At 46.4% G+C, this 27805-nt stretch overlaps 1 pseudogene; it reads right to left on the bottom strand.

Moving 5' to 3' along the window:
- LOC119338932 overlaps positions 1 to 27033 on the bottom strand; it is a 33000-nt pseudogene extending 5967 nt beyond the window's left edge.
- Between the last annotated feature and the right edge of the window lie 772 nt (positions 27034 to 27805).

Here is a 27805-nt window from a genome sequence, read left to right as displayed (position 1 = left end):
CAGAGGTTACTGTAGCTTGATTATCCGGGCGTCACAATTCTCCTCCACTACAAGAAATCTCGTCCCGAGATTTAAGAGGGGAACTAGAGGGCAAGGTCTGGTTACGGAATTCTAACGAATCTTCTCGTTCTTGGTTGCTCTTCTCGAAGTGGTCGATCCTTTTCGTTGATGTATTCATTTCTCTGCTTTAGGTCATCATGATGAAGTCGGCATCCTTTCTTCGGGAATTCCATCGTACTTTCAAAAGAATAAAGGGTGGGTATTCCGGGGGAACGAACCTCTGCAAGGTTAACTATCTGGTCAATAACATCGACGAAGGTGGTGGGAAGTAACTCTCGAATTGAAACTTAAGAAAGTATCAATAGCAAAGTAAGGAGGTATCATGGGAAGTTTCGAGCGGGCAGGCAATCGTTTGATGCCTGTTACAAGGCGTGAAAGGGGTTCAGAGCAAGGGGAATAAGCAGTGTGTCTGATACCAGAATAGATCACTACGAAGGTGGCTCGTGATCTCTCATACGAAGCCAAGCGTGAGGATTAGCTTTAGGAACATGGGTGTATAGGAGAGTCAGGTTTCGATCCTGTGGAACTGTGGGTTATGGGCCCACCATGTGGGTTAAAAGTATTAAGGGCGGAGACGTCTTGCGTGATCATGCAAGCAAGGTATGTCAGAGGGTAGCCTATCAGTTATGTCGGCAACAACAGCGATACCAAAGGCGAGGGACGAAGAGAACCATTTTCCTGCTCGTTGAACGAGGCGGACCAATAGGCAAAGTTCTCGTCCATCGATGGTTACCGGAATGTCATCAACAATAGTAACAGGGTCTTACAGACAGAGCGGTACAACAAGGTGCTTACCTAAGCAGGGAATTATCTCTGCTCAGTTAAGTCAGATTACAGGAAAGGCTAAACAAAAGAATGGAAAGGAAAACGTGATTATCATATTAAACAGAACAATGGAAAGAAAAATTATGATTATACACAATTATTAGGACAATATCCTTTCCATGTACAAGCAGAACATGGCATACAGGGTAGGAGAGCAAGTACCCAACCATTCAGAAAAGAGGCAAGGATTAATCAAGATGTTACCCATACAACGGTGTTTGGATAACTAGGCAACAAACATTTAGCTTTGGGCTTCAAATGTTTTTGTTGAAAATCGAAGTACCATAGACATGCTTCGAGATAGCATTGACATGGTCTTCAAGCAAAGGTCAGAGTTGGATATACAAAGGATTCATCAATAACAACTTATAAAATAAGTTTCACAATTTCCTCATGGAAGAATGGTTAACCTTGCTAAGATGGAAACTATAACAATTGGTCCTCCGGCCAGGTGTGCTAGGCATGACATCACCTTACCGGGTCATATAAAGACCAATGTTCTGACTCTTGGAAAATGTTCCAACCATCATATCTGACCAAGATTCAGATCTGATTGGTGTCAGGATACCTCAGACTCGGGATGCCTGAGAAGAAAGGTGCAACACAAATTGACGGGATGACACTGTAAGATTCTCAGGAAATGAACTATGAAGTAATTTCCGTTAACAAGAGTTCATGACGGTGTCCTGGACTAGGGGGTACTCAACGCGTCGTCTCCCGATCAGTTGGATTGGGCCGAGGACCCCCATGGTCGTATACTCATAGGCCAGTCCGGACAGCTGCCGCATACAAGGAAGAATCAACAAGACTTGGCGATCAAGACAAGGACTCCTCCCCCACCGGCGTATTCGGCTAGGACTCTTGTTATCCTAGGCCTCTGGTGCATTATATAAACCGGGGCCAGGCTAGTCGATAGACATATACAACAACAATCATACCATAGGCTAGCTTCTAGGGTTTAGCCTCTACGATCTCGTGGTAGATCTACTCTTGTACTACTCATATCATCAATATTAATCAAGCAGGACGTAGGGTTTTACCTCCATCGAGAGGGCCCGAACCTGGGTAAAACATCGTGTCCTTGCCTCCTGTTACCATTGATCCTAAGACGCACTGCTTGGGACCCCCTACCCGAGATCCGCCGGTTTTGACACCGACATTGGTGCTTTCATTGAGAGTTCCGCTGTGTGATCGGCGAAAGGATCAATGGCTCGACTGCAGGTCAACTGCGACGTTGGCTTCTTCGTCACCAGCTCGACTGGTCACCTTGGCTTGACGGAGGACTGCGCCCTACCTCCGATCGTCATGTTCGGATGAAGGCCTTCATCAACACCAACTCCGATCTCTATCAAGATCATGGAGGAGTCATCCATGAAGCTCGGGGGCTCAACGTCAACATTGCCCTCAGGCGACCGTGCTGTTGTTCTAGACAACAAACTTGTATCCACCGCCACCGCCTCCTCGAGTGTCGCCTAAATGATTACTTCGGTGGAATTATGCGGAATTAAGTCTACAACAACCCTGCAAAAATTTCGTCGAGTTCCGATGGAGGAATCTCCGGCAATCTCCAATATAACGGAGCCCTGTTGAATCTGGACAAGAATCCGGACGAGTTTAGGGCGTGGTATCCAGCGTCTAGCTCGGATGTCTTTTGGAGGATCCAACCGTTGATTTGCTGCGGAATTCCCTTATCTACCACCTGCCAAAAATTCAGCTTGATCCGACCGTCCAAACTCCGGGAAACTTCCGATTAGTGCATCACTTTTTGGATCTGTTTTCTACGCAAAAACGAATCCGACCCGAGTTCGTCTTTTTTATGAACGGGATTCCGGACATCCTTTTTGAAGGAAGTTTTGTATGGGGTATTGTGTTTTGTTCCCGAACACATCCCACTAACTTTAAGATCTTTTGAACATGATCTTCAACATCATGCTGGTGTCAAACCAGTCCGGCAATATTGCTCCACGGTTGCCGACCTGCGCTAGACACGTCGTCACTTTGTTGAGCCCCTCAACTTTTTCGGATCATCATCTTGGCAAGCCGAACAAGAGTTCGGCATCGCAAAGGATAAATCATCACCAACATCGCCGCCCCACGGATTACACGGAGCGGGCATACCGGCATCGCCGCACGGTCGCTTCATCAAGCCGGCATCGACCACGTCACGACCTTGTCACATCCCCAGCTGCTGGTAGTGCTCTAGGCTAGCTTCATGTGTGCATCATGTCTAAATTTCTGAAACTTGAATTGAGGATTGTTGAAACCTCAAAATCTAATTAAAAGAAGGGCAAGCACCCTTTAAATTGCATTCTGTGAATCCAAAATGCCCTAAAAATAGTTTTGTGAATTTTGGCAAGAGTTATATATCAAACCAAAATTCTGGAATATTTTAAGGAATTATTTGGTCTCTGAATTTAAATCAATAATCTATTTGAATTTGGGGATATATTCATAATATATAATGAATATATTTTCAAATGCTTTGAAATGTTTTATGTACTTTTGGAATAGTCCAGAGAGGTAACATAAAATATTTCAGAATGTTTTGGCACTGTATGAAATTATTTTGAATTTGAAAACAGTGGCAAAATAAAATAAAAAGGGAAACAGAACAGAAAAATTAAAAGGAACAGTACTCACCTGGTCCACTTACCTGGTGGCCCAACAGGACCGGCCCAGCTCAGCCCAGCCCACCTCTTCCTCTCTCCTACTGTCTTCAACCTCCTGCCAGTGGGCAGGAGGGCGTGTGGCCGCCGTGCGCGCACACGCGCCTCGGCCACCTCCTGCTTGCCGCTCCCCCTCGACGCCCTGGCCTTCTCTGGTGGTGCCACGCATCTCCCTGCCTCTCTCCCTCACTCTTCTTCGCTCCTCCCCCTCCTCTGTTCTCCCCACCGAGAGCCGCCGCCGCCGCTGCTCGCAACCACCGCAACCACAGCCACTCCCTCGCTCCTTCTTTGCGTACCCGAGCTCCGCCACGACCCCGTGGAGCAACACACTCGATGCACGCGACCAGAAGAGGCCCCAGCCGACCGGAGCATCGTCGTCTTCACCTCCGGTGCCCGGAGATCGACTCCACCGATTCGGCGCGTCCAGAGCTTCCCCGACTTCGTCGTCTCCTCCGCTAGCCCCTCCGTGAGCTCTCCTACGTTTCCCCTCTCTCCCCGTTGGTTTCCCGTGCAGTAGCCATGCTAGCCACCGTACCGAGCGCCGCCGTCCGCCATGGACGCCGGGCATGGCACTGACGTGCTGTTGCGGCCAGTCCGACGAGCCTAGCGTGCTCCTAGCTGCCCCAGGAGTCCGCATAGCCCCTCAGCCAGCCCCCTAGCGCTCCGTAACCTCGCTCCGCCCAAACCCGAGCTCCGGCAGCCGCCGCGGCCTCCACTCCGGCGAGCTCCGGCCACCCCGCGCCTCCCGCATGCCTCCTTTGGATGCGCGCAAGCAAGGGCAACCCTCTGGTGCCCTTGGCTTGGCCCAAAACCGCTCGCAGCGCCACTCCGGCGAGCTCCCGCCGCAGTTTTGGTCGTCGCCGGCCGAACTCCGGCGAAGTCGACGTGTCACTTAATTAGCGCTAATGACCCTGTTAACTAACCCTGTGACACTGACAGTGGGCCCCGTAGCGGGTCAAAGCCCGGGTCAACGCGGGATTAGCCCCTGTGTCACTGACGTGTGGACCCCACACGTCAGGTTTGACCCGAGCCAGCCCAGTTGACCCTGCTGACGTCACTGTGACGTGGGGCTGACGCAATAAGTATTTTCTGGATTTTTTATAATCAGGAAATTCCAGAAAATAGCTAAAACTTCAATAAATCATAGAAAATTAACCGTAACTCCAAATTAAATAATTTATATATGAAAAATTATCAGAAAAATTCAAGGAATCCATCTGTACCATTTTCAAGCATGTTAGAACAACTTATAGCTGCTGTTTAGCACAAATCAATTAAAGGGCATTTAAATAATCACATATGGAGTTTGAATTTGAATCTTGTATTCAAACCAACCCCATTTAACTTGTTGCTAGATGCATTAGCCCAAAACATATTCATTTTGCCATGTCATGATCATGCATCATATTGTGCATTGCATTGATTGTGTTCCCTTCTGTGTTGCCGGTATTTGTCCCCTCTCGATAGACGTGATACCGATGATGTGATCGTTGACACTGATGAAGACTCAATGTTATCTTCAGAAGTGCCAGGCAAGCAAAACCCCCTTGTTCATTCCGATACAATCCTACTCTCTCGCTCCTGCTCTCTTTTACTGCATTAGGACAACACCGATTCATCTGTTACTTGCTGCGGTAGCTGAACCCCTTTATCCTTTGCATGACCTGTCATTCCACAGTAAATAGATGAAACCCACTAGCATGAGTAGGAGTTGTTTGAGCCCTGTTGTGCCTACTCATTCATGCTTGTTTGTCATGCCTGCTACTGCTTAGAGTTGAGTCAGGTCTGATTCATCGGGGATGAATCAGAGGTGTGTGAACATGTCCTACTATGTGTGAGCTAAGTGTGTGAACACGATTTGGTAAAAGGTGTCGGTGAGAGGCCATGTAGGAGTACATGGTGGGTTGTCTCATTGAAGCCGTCCTCAGGAACTGAGTTCTGTGTTTGTGATCCATGATTCAGTTACTACCATACATTGGGCCCTGAAATATGACCCCGCTCGACTTCTTATTCACCCTAGTCCTCTGTCCAGGAGTTGCAAGTAGTTTCTGGTGTTTGTAGCTTACTGGAGGTCGTGGACAGCGCTGACCGTAGGGGTGGGCTGTGATGCGGTAGGTACGTGGCACGGTGTACCGGATGCCCGTTTGGTATCTCGGGAACCCTGTTCACATCGTTTGGGGCTGTGAGCGAAACTCCGGCCGGATCTCCTCATGGATGGAACCCGAATAGGCGATAAACCTGGACTAGAGACTTGAGTGTTTAGGTAGGTCGTGGTCTACACCCACGTCGGTTTTCGCTTGAAGTCTGCCGAGCACATGTCGTGTGCAGACGCTAAGTGGTGGAAACATGTATGAAGAAGTACACCCCTGCAGGGTTAACATCATCTATTCGAATAGCCGTGTCCGCGGTAAAGGACTTCTGGGTTGCTTATATCAGTTCATAGACAAGTGAAAGTGGATACTCTAAAATACGCAAGATAAGCGTGAGTGCTATGGATGGCGTTCTCGTAGGGAGACGGGAGCGGATCCATAGTGGTGTATTGATATGGTGAATATGTGGACTTGTGTGCGCCACCTCAAAAGAGTTACTTGCAGTCGTAGTTCAGGATAGCCACCGAGTCAAAGCTGGCTTGCTGCAGTTAAACTCCACCACCCCCTTGTTGAGAATGATGCATATGTAGTTAGTTCTGATGTAAGTCTTGCTGGGTACATTTGTACTCACGTTTGCCTATTTTATGTTTTGCAGAGAGACTTCAGTCTCACTAGTAATTCCACGTGGTCTTCGACGTTTAGCTTGATACCTCAGCTACGATCTTGTGCCCTCGGCAGGATCTGGTAGATAGTCAGGCTTCTCAGCCTTTTTCATTTATAGATGTCTGTACTCAGACATGATAGTTTCCGTTTGTGCTTTGATTTGTATGCTCTGATTGTTGGGTCATGAGACCCATGTTTGTAATATCTCGCTCCTCGGAGCCTATTGAATAAATACTTGATTTGTAGAGTCATGTTGTGATGCCATGTTGTATTTGCACATATCGAGCATATTGTGTGTATGTTATTGAAATGCTTGGTATGTGTGGGATCTGACCATCTAGTTGTTTATCTTTAGTAGCCTCTCTTATCGGGAAATGTCTCCTAGTGTTTCCACTGAGCCATGGTAGCTTGCTACTGCTCCGGAACACTTAGGCTGGCCGGCATGTGTCCTTCTTCGTTCCTGTGTCTGTCCCTTCGGGGAAATGTCACACGATGAATACCGGAGTCCTGTTAGCCCGCTATAGCCCGGTTCACCGGAGTCCTGCTAGCCCAGTGCTACAGCCTGGATTCACTCGCTGATGACCGACACGGTTGATGCTGGGTCATGGATGCATGTCCCTGTAAGTCTGTGCCACTTTGGGTTTACGACTAGCCATGTCAGCCCGGGCTCCTTATCATATGGATGCTAGCGACACTGTCATATACGTGTGCCAAAAGGCGCAAACGGTCCCGGGCAAAGGTAAGGCGACACCCGTGGAAATACCGTGCGTGAGGCCGCAAAGTGATATGAGGTGTTACATGCTAGATCGATGTGGCATTGAGTCGGGGTCCTGACAGCGTTGGTATCAGAGCTTGACTGCCTGTAGGTTACCAAGCCAAACTGGTCGAAGTTGAGTCTAGAAATTCTTTAGTTATATAAGGGAATTGATTGTGGGATGGAACATAAGGCTCTTTTTACTCCTTATACCTCATGCCCTTCTGATCTGAGTCATCTTATCTTTCCTACGGGGTTAAGAACTAGGCTTTCTCTTCTTTCTATTAGGATCACGTGTTACTTATCAGTGGACTTATAAGATTGTTGGATTTAAGCCTCTGTTCAGTTTTTACTGCTTCCGTATGTTAATTGTTGATCTCGAAACCGTGATATTGTGCTTCTGAGTGGTTATGCCACCATTTCTATGGATGTCTCAAATCTTTTCTGAGCATTTACAGCCGTTATGCTGTCCGAGTCATCCCAGGTTTCCAAAGAGTCTGATGCATTTGCAAAATCCTTTTCCCTCTGGTTTTCGATGTTCCTTTACGCCAGCTCAATCACACTAATTGTTGAGTTGAGGTATTCTATTGCCTTGACATTATGTTGGAGTTACTATTATGACCCTAGGTGTCTCAGGGGATCATCTAGTAGTCTAGCCATGATTTATGTTCTAGTGTGATGACTCTGGCCGTCATTATCGAAAGCATCCCGTGATGCCATTTAGTAGTAGGTATTCTATCCCTGGGGTTTGAACCCGAGATTCACTCTACTTACTTCATGTTGATAGTGTTTGCTAGTTCCTTAGGTTATTAGTAACCTTTGCGATAGTCCTTGAAGTCCGTGGTATCTTCTTCTTCCAAATACCATGAACTACTTATGGCAGAAGTTCCTCGTTGAACTGAACGATCACAACCAGAGTGCTCTTGATGAGTTCTCCATTATATGTTATGACTCTGCCAGTTCTACCTTTCTGCATGGGTTATCCGGAAGAAATATGTGGAATTCGTTCGACATGCTAATCCATGCATCCACAACTCAGAAAATTATATGTTCCTTTGAGTTGATCTCTTTAGTTGCATTCTGACCCTCGTCTATCAATTGATATCAAGGGTATGCATGCATTCGTTTATCGATGCCTATTACCCTTGTGGTCCGTCAAGCCATTCTGTCCTGAATGACTTGGAGAAACAAACTCCAGTACCTCGTCCATATCTAGGATTGGGTCAAAGTAGTTGTATTCCGCAGATCGAATGCCAATCCAGCTTTTGGTTCTGTTCTACCTTGGAGTATTACCCCCTTTATGTCAGAATTGTCATGAGAACTGCACCAACTCTCATGAATTTTGACGTAGTGATACTTCTCGCCATCATTATTCATTCCTCGGCCCTCGTGTTGATGCAACCGAAATACCGACAAATGAATTGTGATGTGTGAAATCAATACTCCCAGCAACCTCGTTGCTTGGTAGTTAAAGGATAATAATTTCATTCTTAGCATGTTGGTTTTTGAATCATCCTTCTAAGACTTATCGTGCTACCTAGTTCTTATTTCGGTGCACCCTTCGATTGATGAGTTAGGATCTTGTCAAGTCCTCACTCATTTGATTATATCGTCTTGCCCTCAAAAGCGAGATTGTTCTTGAGCTTAGTAACATACCGGTGGTTCGTGATTTTCTGAATGCCTTCTCGGAAGTATCACCAGGTCGTCACCTGACCGTTATGTTGAGCCCGTGATCAAGTTGGTTTCTTATGAACCACCTTCTTTCCAAGAATCGGTGTTAGATATCCCTGAGCTAGTTGGTTAAGCTGGACAACAACTTGGAGAGTTGGAAGATAAAAGCTTGTCTGACTTAGTTCGTTCCAAAGGGATATTCTTGTGTAGTGTGTGTTGAAGAAAGATGATATCTTCATCGATTGGTCCCTGTGATCAGTTGTTGGACCTATTGTCTTATCAATCCTTTGATTTGAGTGTGGGCCATCATCAAATCAAATCAGTACCAACGATGCTCGTAATGTTGTCTTATTCGTGGTTGATCCCTCGAGCATACACCATTACATCTTTGGTCTGACCAATGCTATCACCGTGTTCACTTAACTATGGAATTCCTTTTAAAAGGAAACCCGGATGAATTGTTGTTGAGCCCATTGACAACATCCTTATCTCCTCCATGATTTTGTTGAGCATTAAGCTAGTGTTGGAAATTTTTGAAAGCATTTGTTCATGCTAGCTCATGAAGAATATGTTTGGATGAAGGTAGTGACTTCCTTTAATTCATGTGCATCTGATGCAAGTTGCCGCCGTGGATTCGAGAAAGTCAATGTTGCTTTCTTTGGAATCATTCCAAATCAGTCATGCACACGTGCGAAGAATGCTGTGGTTTGAAGACTTGCAACCTTCAATCTATATGTATCCCTAGCACACCAAGCCACTGGTTGATTTGTTCAAGGAGAAGGAGTTCCTTCATAAGAGCTAATCCGGACTTATGTAAGGACTTCGATACCCTTGTTGATGGTTCCCCCTCCTGAACTCGGTAGTGTTTTATTATAAGACTACTATGTGGTCATGCTTGTCTGGGACAACGTGTTCACATGTTAGTAGCAGAACCGGCTCATGTTTTGGAGCTTACTATCGTAGTTCATCCCCCGAGAATCCCGCAACGTCATCTCGTCGATTTGTGTTGCAAACTTCCGTTTTTCTTCCTAGACTCGATGAGTCTGGAATATCCTGACACCAACCAGATCTGAATCTCAGGCAGATATGATGGTTGGAATATTTCCCAAGAATTATAATATTGGTCGCGCGATAACCGGTAAAGTGGATGTCGTGGCCAGCACCACCCAGCCGAAAGACCTATTATTGTAGTATCTTGATTGAAGAAGTTGGCCACCTCCCCATAGGGATTTCGTAGGATTACTCCCTAGTTGCCCCTATGGATTTCTGTGTTCCGAAGTCCGACCTTTTTACTTGATGTTCTAGATATCAAACCATATCTATGGGTGGATTACGCTAGCACATCAAGGAGAACATTAGAAGCGGAGTGCTAAATGTCTCTCGGTCGATCATCCAGATTTTATTTGCTTGGCCTCGCTAAGGTGAAATCTGAGAAAGTGTTATCCTCCTTCGCATCTGCATCGTCCATCGCTATTCATCATGGTAGTATGTTGTGTTGTCAGCACCCTTGATGCAGTTGTTGATAAAACCTTGATGATTATGGAAATGCTCAAGTTCTTGAGAGCACGCGCAGGTGCTAGGTTTGATCGTCGGCATTAACTGTATAGCGCTCTCAGTTTCCTCGGCAATGCTATGACCTTTCAAACAGTGAATTCACTCTCTATTGTTGGGTTCTTCCCCAGTTACCAGAATCATTCCCAGCATTTGCATTTTTGTTCCCAGCTTGCACCGCCAATGTGCCATTCTACATGGGTCTCTTCCATTTCCGGTGGTAAGCAAATTCATCCATTACGTTGTCTTCAACAAGGTAATCCACATCATCCAAGTCCGAGTATGCCATTCTACCGACCCCTCCAAACGATCGTTGTGAATTGCCTTAGGCTGGCCTAAAGAGTTTCATTGATCTTTGTATCAAAGGTAATTCTTTTTGCCACTTAAGGGGATATTTCTACGAGTCACCGTCCCTAAGGTGCCTCGTTGTGGTATCATGGCAACTCAACTCCTCGCTACATTGACAATCGTTTACCACCTTTTTAGGTGTGGAATCGTTGTCCACCTAGTGAACCTTCGTCATCCGTTTCTTCCACCCCTCTTGATGTGTATCTCGTGTCTCAACCCAAGAGATGGTCCTATGTCTCATTCCGTGAGTTGTTCGACCTTCGAGAAGAACAATTCTTTTGGATTTTTTCCTTTCCTCTCGTTGTCATGTTGGTTGGAGTTCTCGGAGCAAGACGACAAGACAAAGATGGTGTTCAAATCAACGTTCATCTGAAGTGCAACCTGGATCGTGAAGATTATACTAGTCTGCGTTACCCTTCACCTTACCCTACGCTTGAATCTCGAGACGAGATTCTTGTTTAGTGGGGGTGAGTTGTCACATCCCCAGCTGCTGGTAGTGCTCTAGGCTAGCTTCATGTGTGCATCATGTCTAAATTTCTGAAACTTGAATTGAGGATTGTTGAAACCTCAAAATCTAATTAAAAGAAGGGCAAGCACCCTTTAAATTGCATTCTGTGAATCCAAAATGCCCTAAAAATAGTTTTGTGAATTTTGGCAAGAGTTATATATCAAACCAAAATTCTGGAATATTTTAAGGAATTATTTGGTCTCTGAATTTAAATCAATAATCTATTTGAATTTGGGGATATATTCATAATATATAATGAATATATTTTCAAATGCTTTGAAATGTTTTATGTACTTTTGGAATAGTCCAGAGAGGTAACATAAAATATTTCAGAATGTTTTGGCACTGTATGAAATTATTTTGAATTTGAAAACAGTGGCAAAATAAAATAAAAAGGGAAACAGAACAGAAAAATTAAAAGGAATAGTACTCACCTGGTCCACTTACCTGGTGGCCCAACAGGACCGGCCCAGCTCAGCCTAGCCCACCTCTTCCTCTCTCCTACTGTCTTCAACCTCCTGCCAGTGGGCAGGAGGGCGTGTGGCCGCCGTGCGCGCACACGCGCCTCGGCCACCTCCTGCTTGCCGCTCCCCCTCGACGCCCTGGCCTTCTCTGGTGGTGCCACGCATCTCCCTGCCTCTCTCCCTCACTCTTCTTCGCTCCTCCCCCTCCTCTGTTCTCCCCACCGAGAGTCGCCGCCGCCGCTGCTCGCAACCACCGCAACCACAGCCACTCCCTCGCTCCTTCTTTGCGTACCCGAGCTCCGCCACGACCCCGTGGAGCAACACACTCGATGCACGCGACCAGAAGAGGCCCCAGCCGACCGGAGCATCGTCGTCTTCACCTCCGGTGCCCGGAGATCGACTCCACCGATTCGGCGCGTCCAGAGCTTCCCCGACTTCGTCGTCTCCTCCGCTAGCCCCTCCGTGAGCTCTCCTACGTTTCCCCTCTCTCCCCGTTGGTTTCCCGTGCAGTAGCCATGCTAGCCACCGTACCGAGCGCCGCCGTCCGCCATGGACGCCGGGCATGGCACTGACGTGCTGTTGCGGCCAGTCCGACGAGCCTAGCGTGCTCCTAGCTGCCCCAGGAGTCCGCATAGCCCCTCAGCCAGCCCCCTAGCGCTCCGTAACCTCGCTCCGCCCAAACCCGAGCTCCGGCAGCCGCCGCGGCCTCCACTCCGGCGAGCTCCGGCCACCCCGCGCCTCCCGCATGCCTCCTTTGGATGCGCGCAAGCAAGGGCAACCCTCTGGTGCCCTTGGCTTGGCCCAAAACCGCTCGCAGCGCCACTCCGGCGAGCTCCCGTCGCAGTTTTGGTCGTCGCCGGCCGAACTCCGGCGAAGTCGACGTGTCACTTAATTAGCGCTAATGACCCTGTTAACTAACCCTGTGACACTGACAGTGGGCCCCGTAGCGGGTCAAAGCCCGGGTCAACGCGGGATTAGCCCCTGTGTCACTGACGTGTGGACCCCACACGTCAGGTTTGACCCGAGCCAGCCCAGTTGACCCTGCTGACGTCACTGTGACGTGGGGCTGACGCAATAAGTATTTTCTGGATTTTTTATAATCAGGAAATTCCAGAAAATAGCTAAAACTTCAATAAATCATAGAAAATTAACCGTAACTCCAAATTAAATAATTTATATATGAAAAATTATCAGAAAAATTCGAGGAATCCATCTGTACCATTTTCATGCATGTTAGAACAACTTATAGCTGCTGTTTAGCACAAATCAATTAAAGGGCATTTAAATAATCACATATGGAGTTTGAATTTGAATCTTGTATTCAAACCAACCCTATTTAACTTGTTGCTAGATGCATTAGCCCAAAACATATTCATTTTGCCATGTCATGATCATGCATCATATTGTGCATTGCATTGATTGTGTTCCCTTCTGTGTTGCCGGTATTTGTCCCCTCTCGATAGACGTGATACCGATGATGTGATCGTTGACACTGATGAAGACTCAATGTTATCTTCAGAAGTGCCAGGCAAGCAAAACCCCTTGTTCATTCCGATACAATCCTACTCTCTCGCTCCTGCTCTCTTTTACTGCATTAGGACAACACCGATTCATCTGTTACTTGCTGCGGTAGCTGAACCCCTTTATCCTTTGCATGACCTGTCATTCCATAGTAAATAGATGAAACCCACTAGCATGAGTAGGAGTTGTTTGAGCCCTGTTGTGCCTACTCATTCATGCTTGTTTGTCATGCCTGCTACTGCTTAGAGTTGAGTCAGGTCTGATTCATCGGGGATGAATCAGAGGTGTGTGAACATGTCCTACTATGTGTGAGCTAAGTGTGTGAACACGATTTGGTAAAAGGTGTCGGTGAGAGGCCATGTAGGAGTACATGGTGGGTTGTCTCATTGAAGCCGTCCTCAGGAACTGAGTTCTGTGTTTGTGATCCATGATTCAGTTACTACCATACATTGGGCCCTGAAATATGACCCCGCTCGACTTCTTATTCACCCTAGTCCTCTGTCCAGGAGTTGCAAGTAGTTTCTGGTGTTTGTAGCTTACTGGAGGCCGTGGACAGCGCTGACCGTAGGGGTGGGCTGTGATGCGGTAGGTACGTGGCACGGTGTACCGGATGCCCGTTTGGTGTCTCGGGAACCCTGTTCACATCGTTTGGGGCTGTGAGCGAAACTCCGGCCGGATCTCCTCATGGATGGAACCCGAATAGGCGATAAACCTGGACTAGAGACTTGAGTGTTTAGGTAGGTCATGGTCTACACCCACGTCGGCTTTCGCTTGAAGTCTGCCGAGCACATGTCGTGTGCAGACGCTAAGTGGTGGAAACATGTATGAAGAAGTACACCCCTGCAGGGTTAACATCATCTATTCGAATAGCCGTGTCCGCGGAAAAGGACTTCTGGATTGCTTATATCAGTTCATAGACAAGTGAAAGTGGATACTCTAAAATACGCAAGATAAGCGTGAGTGCTATGGATGGCGTTCTCGTAGGGAGACGGGAGCGGATCCATAGTGGTGTATTGATATGGGGAATATGTGGACTCGTGTGCGCCACCTCAAAAGAGTTACATTGCAGTCGTAGTTCAGGATAGCCACCGAGTCAAAGCTGGCTTGCTGCAGTTAAACCCCACCATCCCTTTGTTGATAATGATGCATATGTAGATAGTTCTGATGTAAGTCTTGCTGGGTACATTTGTACTCACGTTTGCCTATTTTATGTTTTTGCAGAGAGACTTCAGTCTCACTAGTATTTCCGTGTGGTCTTCGACGTTTAGCTTGTTACCTCAGCTACGATCTTGTGCCTCGGCAGGATTTGGTAGATAGTCAGGCTTCTCAGCCTTTTTCATTTATAGATGTCTGTACTCAGACATGATAGCTTCCGCTTGTGCTTGATTTGTATGCTCTGAATGTTGGGTCATGAGACCCATGTTTGTAATATCTCGCTCCTCGGAGCCTAATGAATAAATACTTGATTTGTAGAGTCATGTTGTGATGCCATGTTGTATTTGCACATATCGAGCATATTGTGTGTATGTTATTGAAATGCTTGGTATGTGTGGGATCTGACCATCTAGTTGTTTATCTTTGGTAGCCTCTCTTACCGGGAAATGTCTCCTAGTGTTTCCACTGAGCCATGGTAGCTTGCTACTGCTCCGGAACACTTAGGCTGGCCGGCATGTGTCCTTCTTCGTTCCTGTGTCTGTCCCTTCGGGGAAATGTCACGCGATGAATACCGGAGTCCTGTTAGCCCGCTACAGCCCGGTTCACCGGAGTCCTGCTAGCCCAGTGCTACAGCCTGGATTCACTCGCTGATGACCGACACGTTCGATGCTGGGTCATGGATGCCTGTCCCTGTAAGTCTGTGCCACTTTGGGTTTACGACTAGCCATGTCAGCCCGGGCTCCTTATCATATGGATGCTAGCGACACTGTCATATACGTGTGCCAAAAGGCGCAAACGGTCCCGGGCAAAGGTAAGGCGACACCCGTGGAAATACCGTGAGGTCGCAAAGTGATATGAGGTGTTACATGCTAGATCGATGTGGCATTGAGTCGGGGTCCTGACAGACCTGCATCGGCAGGGCCGCACTATTGCTTCTTCAAGCTGGTGTCCATCACGCCGACCTACTTCGACATCTCGGCTGGACCGGGGGCTTCGCCATCTCTTCATCAACCTACTCCGGACACTTCGGCGTCACTAGCCGACCAGGCACGGGTGCGTGGATCGAGTCCCAATTTTGGGAATCACCTTACTTCGGATTGCTACAACAAATAAACCAGGTGCTATTAATCCTAGTATTTCTTTTTGCTTGTTTGGGTTAAATTTTTCCCAAGGAATTATTACTCTGGTTAGTCCAGCATATGTACACAGGTCTATCAAATGGTGGTCGCATAATCGACGGTCGCATGATGGTTCGGTCAGTTTCCATACACAGTTCGGCGAACGCCGCATCCGGAACTCGGACCAACCTGTGAATCCAGGCTTTGCCACACCTTTATTGCATTACACCGACGACCTGCATCGACATCGACTTCGGCGCCAGGCCATATTTCTTTTACTACTCACTTTGCATAAATTATTTATTATGCAACATTTTTTTTAATTCCTATTATTATATTATCCCCGGTCTGCACTATTTTTTGTGCACAGGAAAATGATACAGCCGGACTATATCCTTTGACGTCACCTCGGCTGGACGGGGGGCTTCGTCAACACTTCATTACCCCATGCCGGGGACTTCGGCATCACTCTGCCGTCCTGCATTGACCGTACTATGTCACCACTTTGGAGTGCTGAGCTCCTTGCTCCGCCACCTCGAGACCGGCTTGGGGGATGGAACCTTGTCCCGCATCAAGCTCGGACCGCGTTGTCAATACCGAACACATTAACCAGCTAAGTTGCCTTCATGCTCAAAGTTTTAAATTTCTAACTTGTGTTCGGTTCGACCAAGAATTATACTTTTTTGTAAAAAAGTTGCTTGTAAAAATTTCCTTGTCGAAACTTTGTTCGCACACACTTGACGCGCTACCCGCACTCATTATACCTGGGGGCTTCTTTAACAGAAGCTTATTAATACGGGCTTTATGCCCAACACATGTGTCACACTTCCGCATGTACCTTTTATTCACCATTATATGCATCGATATGACTTAAGTTTTGGCCAAGCTGGGTTGCCTGGCTCCTGTGCTTACCCCTACGTTCCCGATTGTTTGGCTAGGTGGTAAAGGGAGCACCTCTGCGATTGTTACTGTCGGGTCAGCCGGATGTGTACCTCAGACTGGGTGAAGCCGAAAGCTAGCGTTCTTAAGGGAATACTCGGTCGGTGAACTAAAATATGATTTCTTACCTATTTATTTACCTACCCCCAGATGTTTTTCTGCTCTTTTCACAGTCCGGACATCTTTAGGGCATGCCTCCCCGGGAAAGGAACCCCTAACGGAACTATTCTCCCTTGAAGATGTTTCTTACTAACCATGTAATATAACATAACTAGTTGGGCACTTGTTTGATAAAGCACTAATGACCCCTACGCCTGGTCTCCACGCATGCCCCGGTTTTTATAACCGCGAGGGTATTCGGACACACTCCGGACTATTGGGTCCAGAGGTTGAAGCGAAAAGGTCTGCTACGACAAACGATCTACAATCCGGCTAGAAGGCATTCTACATGTCACCTTACATTTTATAGTCAACTTTTACCCAAGTCGCTTGGGGGTTCTTATGTTTATTTGAGCCGTTTCATACTAAGTGTTTTTCTTCTTAGTCGTTGCAAAGTTAAAGCACGGTAGAAGCACTTTTTTTTCTAAAGTCCAATTTTTGGATTGGCACCGAACACTTGATCTTGTTCGGACGTCATGTTTTACTGACGTTTTTTGGTTTCCCAAGCTTTTGGCACTTTTAGCTATTTGTGTGTTTTCAGCACAAGTCTTGCAATGCAACGCCAGACACCTTTAGAGATTCGGCAAAAACATTCTCGGATATTGCTATATATGCATCAGCTTCGAATTGTGTCTTCGGTCAATAGTTGGGTTGCCCGGCTCCCGCGCTTGCCTCCTATGTTTCGCTCTGTTCGGCTAGGTGTGCAAAGGGAGAACCACTGCGATTGTGCTTCCAGCTCGCATGGTCAAGCACCTCAGTGGAGAAAGCCGAAAACTGACTGTCACAATAGGTGTAAACTGGTCAGCGATCCGATGACTATATTAAATGACGGGCCATTCATAACATTGGCTAAAGTGTTTCCGGCTTGACCTCGACTGTCGCCGAACACTACCGGGGGCTATTAACTAGCCTCCCAAACTAAATCCTCGATCTTTTGCTCTTACATTGGAGCTGGGGTTTCATGATCATGCTTAGCATGACAACCCAAAGAAAGGAACCGATAGTGGGACTATTTTCTTTGGAAGACATTTCTTCTATTAAACAGCAATATAACATATCTCTCTGAGTGCCTTTGTTTAGAAAGCCGTATGACCAGATTGCCTTGTTTGTCGTAAATCTTTGCCCTCATAAAGGCTTTATAAAGTAGGACAAACACTCCTCGGCTACCGGCCGAGGAGGTTGAAGCCCATGGTCGGTCAACAAAGTTTTGTACAATGCGGATCCGAGCATTAATGACATAAAGTACTTGGATACATTGAGTCATTACACATAATTTGTGATTTTACTATGGATATTGATCCTTAATTCGGCCACCCATGCCCGCATTAAGGCTCGGGGGCTACTGGGCTTCTGGCTTATTATTTACAAATATTAAAGGGGCACATTGATCCCCTGATATGGTGTTGTCACCCGACCAGTGTCTCGGGGGCTACTGCATTGCTTGTTCTATGCAGAAAATCTTAAGTGCAATACAGTTTCCGAGGAGATTTTGATCCTCAGGTTGGTCGGCCGCACCCAACCTGAGTCTCGAGGACTGAGCACGCCACTTTTTGTGTCCCGAAGTATTCTGCCGAGCTAGGACTTGATCCTCAGACCGATTTTGCAAATCAACCTGAATCTCAGCGGCTACGAGGTTCAGCGGTCTTATGTCATCCTTCACGTGCATCTCGGGTTTTAGACCGATACATACCTTGAGGGCTACTGGCTATATATCTCGTCAAAGAATAAATTGCATCAATAAAAAACATTGACCAAAAATCAGCCCATGACCGAGGTGCTTAACCACCTCGGAAGCAGTTCGACATATAGCTCGGATGCAAGTGGCTGGCTCCTTAGAGGGCATTTCCGGCATTAAGCTCGGTTAACCTCCTTCAAACTTCTTTGAACCAAGGACGTAGGGTTTTACCTCCATCGAGAGGGCCCGAACCTGGGTAAAACATCGTGTCCCTTGCCTCCTGTTACCATTGATCCTAAGACGCACTGCTTGGGAGCCCCTACCCGAGATCCGCCGGTTTTGACACCGACAGTTCATCATTAACCCAAGGAGAGGACAAGGAGGTGGCTGATGAACTCAATGACAATTCATCAAAATTTCCAAAGGATGGATTTCCACAATTATGTGAACAAGGAGCATTTGTCAGATCAAAATGATATATTGATGTATGCTTGAGGAAAACATACACAATTTAACAATGGTTGAAAGGTGCACCCGGAATATGGGACGGGTTGCACGGCCAACATTGGAATGGTGATTCAATAATCAATAGTCTAAGAATAAACGGCCGACCATCAACTTCAAAGCAATAGGGTTGCTAAAAGGGCGGAATCCAAACAGCACCGCTCACTTGTTGGTACCTTGGTTGGAATCAACACAAGGACCCAAGAAAGAATGGTGATGGTGAGAAGTATCACCATACCAAGAATTCTTAAGAGGTGGTGAAATTCCCACGACATTCTTGACATAAAAGGTGGTAATATTCCAAGGTAAAGAAGAACAATGCTGGGTAGCAAGGAACTCAAGGTATAACACAAAACACGAACAAGTTTGTGTTGGAGGGAAGGCGGTATAGTGGTTGATGATAACACAAATCATCGAGGCAAGGATGTATTTCTCATCATGAATCTGATTGATATACTGGAAGAGCTCATAAGGTTTATGATTATCACGACACATTTGTCGAGAGGTTACACGAAGATGTAATTGATCGACGATGACATCAAGTCAAACAAATGATGAAGCGAAAGGTTATTAGAACCACGGTTAGGACACAAACCCCAAAGCAAGCTTGTTGTCCAAAGCGAAATGATATGATGAGGAAAGATCAACATAAGCTTAGCTCATCGTCAAAAATTATGCTCTGGGAAGAGGACCAGGTAGCACAGTTAAAATCGGCACAACAAGGATATAGCCAAACAGGCTAGGAATGACGTGATGGAATTCAAACTCGTAAGTAATGAAGGTTACCAAGAGTTGCTTAATCGCAATGCGGACTCGTTTCAGTTATCGGTGTCTTTGAGTGTTAAATAACTCAGAGCCCGTGAAAAATTGGAATCAATGAGAATGTAGCACTTGATGAAGAACTCATAAGAAGTGATGCAGTTCCGTGATAATCTTGAGATACCTGGGGGGTAATACTCGAGGACAAATCAAAGTAGAGGTTGGACTGGGGTATTACTCTACAGAAGACAAGTGCTTAAACTTCCACGAGAAATGGTATTTAAAGAAGAACATGGTCGGAAACCTCGATCATAAATGATCGAACCACGGATACAGGATGAACTTATAACAAGGGGGTAACTATTTTTACGAGCAGCTTCCATGATAAGTTATACATCGTGTCCATGGGCATGAACGCAAGGTTCAAGGTCGACTCCCACTTCTTCAATGCATAACCTCCCATTCACTTCTCGCTTTGATAAATGCATTAGTGTTGAAAGCTTTACCTGGTGTAATACCAGATGAGTATGACTCATGAAAACTTTCGAGTTCACACATATTAAGGAAGGCATAGGTTCAACCCGTCAGGGTATCGTGGAAACATATACCACAAGCTTCAATAGTAACTAACACAAGCTCGATAGTAGAGCATGGTTGACAAAAACAGAGGATACAATTTACCTAAGGCATTATGTATCAGGGAAAGAACTTCTCGAGGTTTTTGTATACGAAGGACACTGTCGGATGATATTTCAACAAAGGATCCGATAGTCCTTAGTGAAACTGATGTGAGTATTGGCACACAACCAGAGGAAGAAACAATGCGAAGGCATTGGATTATAGAAGCAAATTACTAATTCAAAGCTCACATGAAAAGGAATTATGATTACCAAATCAAAGGATCAGAAGCAAACGCTCTGATTAAGGATGGATAAGTTGAGTAAGCTTAGGGGTAAAATCGACAACAATTTGATTGGTCGAGATCAAGCTCATGTTTAAAGTGACGTCTGAGTCGGAAAGATAATTTAAAAGGATCAACTGATGATTGCGTGCATTCGCACTCATTTTGAATCAATAGGATCAAAATGACGGTGCCTAAGGATACTAACGAATATTGCCAGACATATGGAAAGCATCCAAAATGAAAGCAGACAAGTATTGCAGAGCAATAAGCTACTAAGGATTTTTGGAGTATCGAATAGTATTTCGAAGACCACTGTGGAACACATGAACAACGTTGAAAGAACGGATACTCGGTAAGTGTGAGGAGTTATCCATAGGGGGTATTCATGTGGCAAAGATTTGCAATGCAATGGCTCAAAAGATTCTTAAAAGTCGAAGAACAATTCGATGCATCTTGTAATAACAAGAGCAGCTAGGGATGAATGTAAGAATGGCAAGGGTAATAAGTTATCCATAAGGATTTATCGGTGGTAGGGAATTGCAAAAGAAGTGGGCACAAAGTCTCGAGAGAACTTCAGCGAGTATCTTCGGAATCTTCTGGTGTAACAAACGATCATCGGGAGTGAGGGGCTCTCCGGGAGAAAGTATTTTCGAGAACCTAAAGTTAGATTTTTAGAAAATCATTTAACCCAAATAGAGGAGAGATTAGAGTCCCAGAGTATAGGTCGAGGAATAAAAGATCCTAATACCACCCAATTGGCAACGTGGGCCCATGGGCCGCACAGCCAAGTTAGTAAAACAATTTTCATGACTAGACTCAACTTCGGCCAAGGAGTTGGAAAGGGGGATTCCTACAGGCAGTCAGCTCTGATACCAACTTGTGACGCCCCCGATTCAATCGTACACTAATCATGCACGCAAATGTGTACGATCAAGATCAGGGACTCACGGGAAGATATCTCAACCAAACTCTAAAACATAAATAAGTCATACAAGCATCATAATACAAGCCAGGGGCCTCGAGGGCTCGAATACAAGTGCTCGATCATAGACGAGTCAGCGGAAGCAACAATACCTGAGCACAGACATAAGTTAATAAAGTTTGCCTTAAGAAGGCTAGCACAAACTGGGATATAGATCGAAAGAGGCGCAGGCCTCCTGCCTGGGATCCTCCTAAACTACTCCCGGTCGTCATCAGCGGCCTGCACGTAGTAGAAGGCACCTCCATTGTAGCAGGAATCATCGTCGATAGTGGCGTCTGGCTCCAGGGCTCCAGCATCTGGTTGCGACAACCAGGTAGAAGGGAAAGGGGGAAAACAGGGAGAAAAGCAACCATGAGTACTCATCCAAAGTACTTGCAAGCAAGGAGCTACACTACATATGCATGGATATATGTGTAAAGGCCATATCAGTGGACTGAACTGCAGAATGCCAGAATAAGAGGGGGATAGCTAATCCTGTCGAAGACTACGCTTCGGGCAGCCTCCATCTTGCAACATGTAGAAGAGAGTAGACTGAAGTCCTCCAAGTAGCATCTCCAAGTAGCATCGCATAGCATAATCCTACCCGGCGATCCTCTCCTCGTCGCCCTGTTAGAGAGTGATCACCGGGTTGTATCTGGCACTTGGAAGGGTGTGTTTTATTAAGTATCCGGTTCTAGTTGTCATAAGGTCAAGGTACAACTCCAAGTCGTCCTGTTACCGAAGATCACGGCTATTCAAATAGATTAACTTCCCTGCAGGGGTGCACCACATAACCCAACACGCTCGATCCCATTTGGACGGACACACTTTCCTGGGTCATGCCCGGCCTCGGAAGATCAACACGTCACAGCCCCACCTAGGCACAACAGAGAGGTCAGCACGCCGGTCTAAATCCTATGCACGCAGGGGTCTGGGCCCATCGCCCATTGCACACCTGCACGTTGCGTACGCGGCCGGTGAGCAGACCTATCAACCTCCGTTACAAAGGAAGTTGCGTTAACGCAGTCCAACCCGGCGCGCGCCGCTCAGTCGCTGACGTCAAGAAGGCTTCGGCTGATACCACAACGTCGAGTGCCCATAACTTTCCCGCGTAGTTGGTTAGTGCGTATAGGCCAGTGGCCAGACTCAGACCAAATACCAAGATCTCGTTAAGCGTGTTAAGTATCCGCGAACGCCGAACAGGGTCAGGCCCACCTCTCTCCTAGGCGGTCTCAACCTGCCATGTCGCTCCGCCTCAAAGTAACAGTCAGGAGCCGTCGGGAACCCAGGCCCACCTCTACCAGGATGGAGCCACCTGTCCTTCCAGCCCCCACATCGGAATCACTTGCGGGTACTCAACGAGCTGACCCGACTTTAGTCACCATCTGTATAGTATGTATATATGTATAGTATATACCCGTGATCACCTCCCAAGTGATCACGGCCCGATAGTGTAGCAAGGCAGACTGACAAGAATGTAGGGCTATGATGATAAACTAGCATCCTATACTAAGCATTTAGGATTGCGGGTAGGGTATCAATGACTGTAGCAACAATGACAGGCTATGTAGAAGAATAGGAGTAACCGAACAGTAACATGCTATACTACTCTAATGCAAGCAGTATAGAGAAGAATAGGCGATATCTGGTGATCAGGGGGGGCTTGCCTGGTTGCTCTGGCAAGGAGGGGTCGTCAGTGACGTAGTCGGTCACAGGGGCATCATCGGTCTCGGGGTCTACCGGAGAGAAGAGGGGGAAGAAACAGTAAATATAAAGCAAACATAGCATAACAGGACAACCAGTAGAGCTAGGCGTGTTCTAACGTGGTGCTACACGATACCGGCGAGGGGGGAAGTCAACCGGGAATGTTTTCCCGGTTCCGGACCTGTGTTAGACAAATGATCGGAGGGGAAAGTCCCACTTTCAGCATGCTAGGGGCATGTGATAGATGAACGGACCGCGTATTCGGATTCGTTGGATTTTTCTGAGCAACTTTCATATAGAAAACATTTTCATCTGACTTACGGGTTAATTTCTATGAATTTCTAAAGATTAAACCATTTTCAGAAATTATTTAAATTAACAGAAATGAATTATGACATCAGCAGAGTGTCAGCATGACATCAGCAGGTCAACAGACCCGCTGACTAGTCAAACTGGCCAATTGGTCCCACTTGTCATTGGCAGTGGGCTAACAACAATTCATTTTAATTTAAACAGAATAATTAGTGATTGGACCCCACTAGTCAGTGACTCATTAGTTTAGCTAATTATGTTTATTTAGGAAAATGATTTAATTAGGTTAAAAAGGCGGGGGGATGTCAGTGGCACTGAGTGCACAGTCAGCAAAGTTGACCAGGTCAACTGGTCAATAGGAGGCCAGGGGCCCCACTGGGAGTGACCCAGGGGTGGCCCCAGGTGTGCCACGTCGATGGTGGCCGGCGGCTAAACGCCGGCGACCTAAAATACGGCAGAGGCGCTCGGGATCTCGCCGGAATCCACGTACAGGGGGCCATTTGGCACGTCCGAACGAGTGAGCAACGCCGCATCCAACGCGGGTGGCCACGCGAGCTGTGATGGCCGGAGCCGCCGCCGGCGACACGGACGGCGGAGACCCGAAGCACGGCGAACTCGCGCGCGATGAAACGGAGGCCAAAGTGGGTGGCGCGCTACTCCTACAGCGACTGCTCGAAGCCACGAACGCGTTGGTGAGCTCAGCGGACCGGGACGAGCCCTACCATGATGGCTGCGAGCTTGATAGCGGAGTCAGGGTGCGGCAGTGGCGACGCATCGTTCACAGCTTGCTGCGGCACGTAAACGGAGCTAGGACGGGGAGAGGAAAGGGGTGGAGCTCACCGAGTGGCTCACACGATGGCCTGTGGTGGTTTAGGAGCTGTAGAGACGTCGTCAAAGCCGAGGATGAGCGGCGGCGACCGGAGATGTGGACGAAGGCGAACGGAGGCAGCGGGGCTCCACATCTCCACCTGGTGGCACCAGGAGAGGTTGCCGACCGCGGCGAGGCCCGTGGACAAGGCCAGCTGGCACGGGGACGCCGGTGGCCGTGGCAACGACGGAGGACGGCGGCAAGGGCACTCGGGCCGCGGATCTGGAGGAGAGGAGGGGCGGAGCGAGCGATGGCGAGGGAGGGAGAGTTGATAGGGATTGAGGGAAGGCCGAGGGGAAGGAGAGGTGGATCTTTATCCACCCGCGACGCCTGTAGCGGTGTGGTCGACGAGGTGAGTTCGGCGGCGACGGCGGGCACGCCTCGGTCGCTTGAACAGAGAACGGGGGGAGGAGGAGGAGGCCGTGGTGGGCTGGGTTCCAGGCACTGTGCACTTAGGCCCAGTCCTCATCAGTAGCCTAGGCCCTTTTTTTGTATTTATTTGTTTTCTGTTTATTAGTTTTCTATTTTATTTTCTATATATTTTTGTTTTATAAAATATACAAGTAGTACCTAAATTAGTGTTACAAAATACCCCAATGCCACAAAAAGTTTGGTGACAAAATAAAATAGTTTAGTAATTTATTAATTATAAAAGGCATTTAATTAATTGCTTTTGCTACTGTTTAAGTCCTTATAGTTCATTTAAGCATTTTAAAAAGCTTGGTTTCTCCACCATAATTGCTTACGATTTATTTGACTTGCCGTATGCAATGATCAAGAGCGATTTATTTTATAAAAGCTTGGTTTCTCCACCTAAATTAGTGTTACAACCCGAACATTTTAGTTTTAATTTTTGAAAACTTTTGTTGTTTGCTTTTCTTTTGAAATTGAATTTGAATCGGTTTCAAACTAACGCGATATTAGCAACAGTAATCGAGGTGACGTGGCATTATTAGCAGAGGTTACTGTAGCTTGATTATCCGGGCGTCACATAGTCCTACCTGGCTACGATGTCAAGTTATGTCTTCTTAATTTGTTGGCAGTTACATGACTTATTTTCCATAACACTCCACAGTACATGGGTTGGTGCGTATTGAAATTCCTTCTTTCCAGAAAATGACAGCACATACACTGCTAAATATATGGTATATAATATAGAATATGTAGGAGAGAGTGCAACACTTACATACCGGTGAAAAAGGCCATGTCTTGATAACATCTGCAAGATTAGAATTAGTTGCCCATAAGTTGAAAGAGCTTCTTACTTTTCATTGTGAAGTCCCCAGGCTTCTTCATGATACGATTGATTTCAGTAAACTCCTCAACCATATCATTGACCTATTGAAGTAGTGTCTTAGAACTTGAAACCTTGCAACAACTGTAGTTTGTTCACTTTGCTCAATCACAGTACCTGCCGTATGCAATGATCAAGAGCGATGCTTTGACCAGGAACACTTGAAATGATCCGAATTCCATCCGTGTGTAAATTTTTAAGAACTATATAATCAATACCTCCTTTCATCCAAGTTGTCTGGGATGGCTTCTCAACTACTGCATAATCTGGAAATTGTGAAATAAATGTCATCATGTGAGAATATAATACAGGTTCAGTGTTATAAAAGTGGATTAGGAGCTAGGTGCCATATGACTGGGTACCTATATACTTATGCATTGACTGCCACTCACATAACCCACCGCGCCTTGTACATTGTTGCACATATTTCACGGTAAATTTAAGAAGTATTGTGCAAACAATTAAGAATGCTAGTATCCAACAGCCATATATAGGTTTGGCCAAACACAAATTAGATTCAGAGAAATTCTCTTGATCATCAATGGTCTTTATCAAATATCAGCAATCATTATCATAAAAAAATGGATTGATCATGCACATACATGGAAATGAAAGAAGAAAGATAGGTACAAATCAATGAGGAAAACTACACTATTTAGTAGATTACACAACAATAGGCCAGCTCGTGAATAGCATGGACATTCCCGTCTTTCCTCATCTCGAGAAGCCATCCCAAAAGCATGATTCCTGATTATATACATTGAAGAGCACAGCAGAACCATGTTGGAAGAAAACCACATAGCGACAGCAAAATATGTCATTCTTCACTCGAATGCCCTACAAAAATGTGAAATAAATGAGGTTACATGATGTACATACAACATGTTCAACAAACGATCAAACATAAATATATTTGTTGGCCCTCAAAATATGTGGTGCTACACTGAAATCACTTACCATGATCTCTGGGGGGAATTCAGAGTAGCAGCGCAATGTAGTTTAGCAACCAGGTGGATGGATTTACCAAGTCGCTCCCATGTTGTAAAAGATTGGATAAAGAAAATCAAACAAAGGTCGTTTTTCATTCCTCATCACCAAATCACCGTGGCCTCCCACAACAATGTTAGATGAGAGATTGAAAAAACACAGTAGCCCACAAGGTCTTTCTTACAGAACTATCCTGAAACACCAAGCGTACAACCACCTACGCATTCTAACTCACCTGATGGAAAGGAAGTAGGCCTTGACGGGGATGTGGAGGACTAAGCCTTCTTCCTCCTCTTCCTCCTGTCGAGCCGCGGGGACCGGAGCCGCCTCTGCTGCCGCACAGATCTAGGCCCAGTAGAGCGAACTCCCAAGACCAGAGTCGCGGGCATCATTGGGGGCGGTTGCAGCGACCACCACCGCCGAGGCCTTGTGCGGAACTTCTCTAATTCCTCTGTTGTAAAAATATATGCAGATGATCGATCTGTCGAGGGCGGTGGCTGGGCGGCGGGGAGAGGCGCGCGTCAAAGGCGGCGGAGAGAGGGACCGGGAGTGCGACGGTCGCTGGGCTCGCATGGGTTGATAGGGCTGGGCGGAGGGGACTGCGAGGCAGCGCTTAGGATGGAATTGTTCCGTAAATCAGGGACGTGGATCTACGGGACGCGGTGCGCTAGGACGGTTGGCAGATGATGGCGTCTGCCCAGCAGAACATTAGATCTGAATCGTTGATTTGGGTGACAAACCATTGACGTTATATAGACAGTAGGATCTGTTTAGGTTGATTTGATAGGACAGTCCTGATTATCCCATGTATAATTTGTTGTGTGGTTTTAGGAGAATTCATGTTTGCTCTTTTAATAGTAGTATAGATTACTGACAAAAGGGGGAGAAGTGAGTTTGATAGTCTTCAAGCGGGTTCATATGGACGCTTGCTTTATATTTTGCCTAGTGTTTACAACTCTTGCTTTTGATACACTTTGTTCTTTGAGTTGTAACACTTAAACTCGATGGTCGTCTGCTACTTATTTGCTCTTTCATGTGCGATGATAACTTTCGCACTTAGATCATTCCGCACTTAGATCATTCTGCAGACATCCATTTTTCATTATGCATGTCATTCTCTTAGTCATATCATTTCATGCATGATGAATTATCTTCATAAGTTGAAGAGGATCTCCACAAGTACAACCTGCCATGTGCATTTGCATTCCAAAAGAAAATTACTTATATGCACATCTTCAGGGGGAGCCCTTGCCACTTATGAAGACAATACCCTATCCTTTACAATTTCACATACTTCATTCCCGTTGAAAACTTCAACCAGTTTGTCATCAATCACCAAAAAGGG

This window comes from Triticum dicoccoides, chromosome 7B (genome assembly GCF_002162155.2).
Source record: "Triticum dicoccoides isolate Atlit2015 ecotype Zavitan chromosome 7B, WEW_v2.0, whole genome shotgun sequence".
Classification (NCBI taxonomy): domain Eukaryota; kingdom Viridiplantae; phylum Streptophyta; class Magnoliopsida; order Poales; family Poaceae; genus Triticum; species Triticum dicoccoides.
The sequence above is the reverse complement of the archived record's forward strand: the minus strand, read 5'-3'. Positions and strand labels throughout refer to the sequence as shown.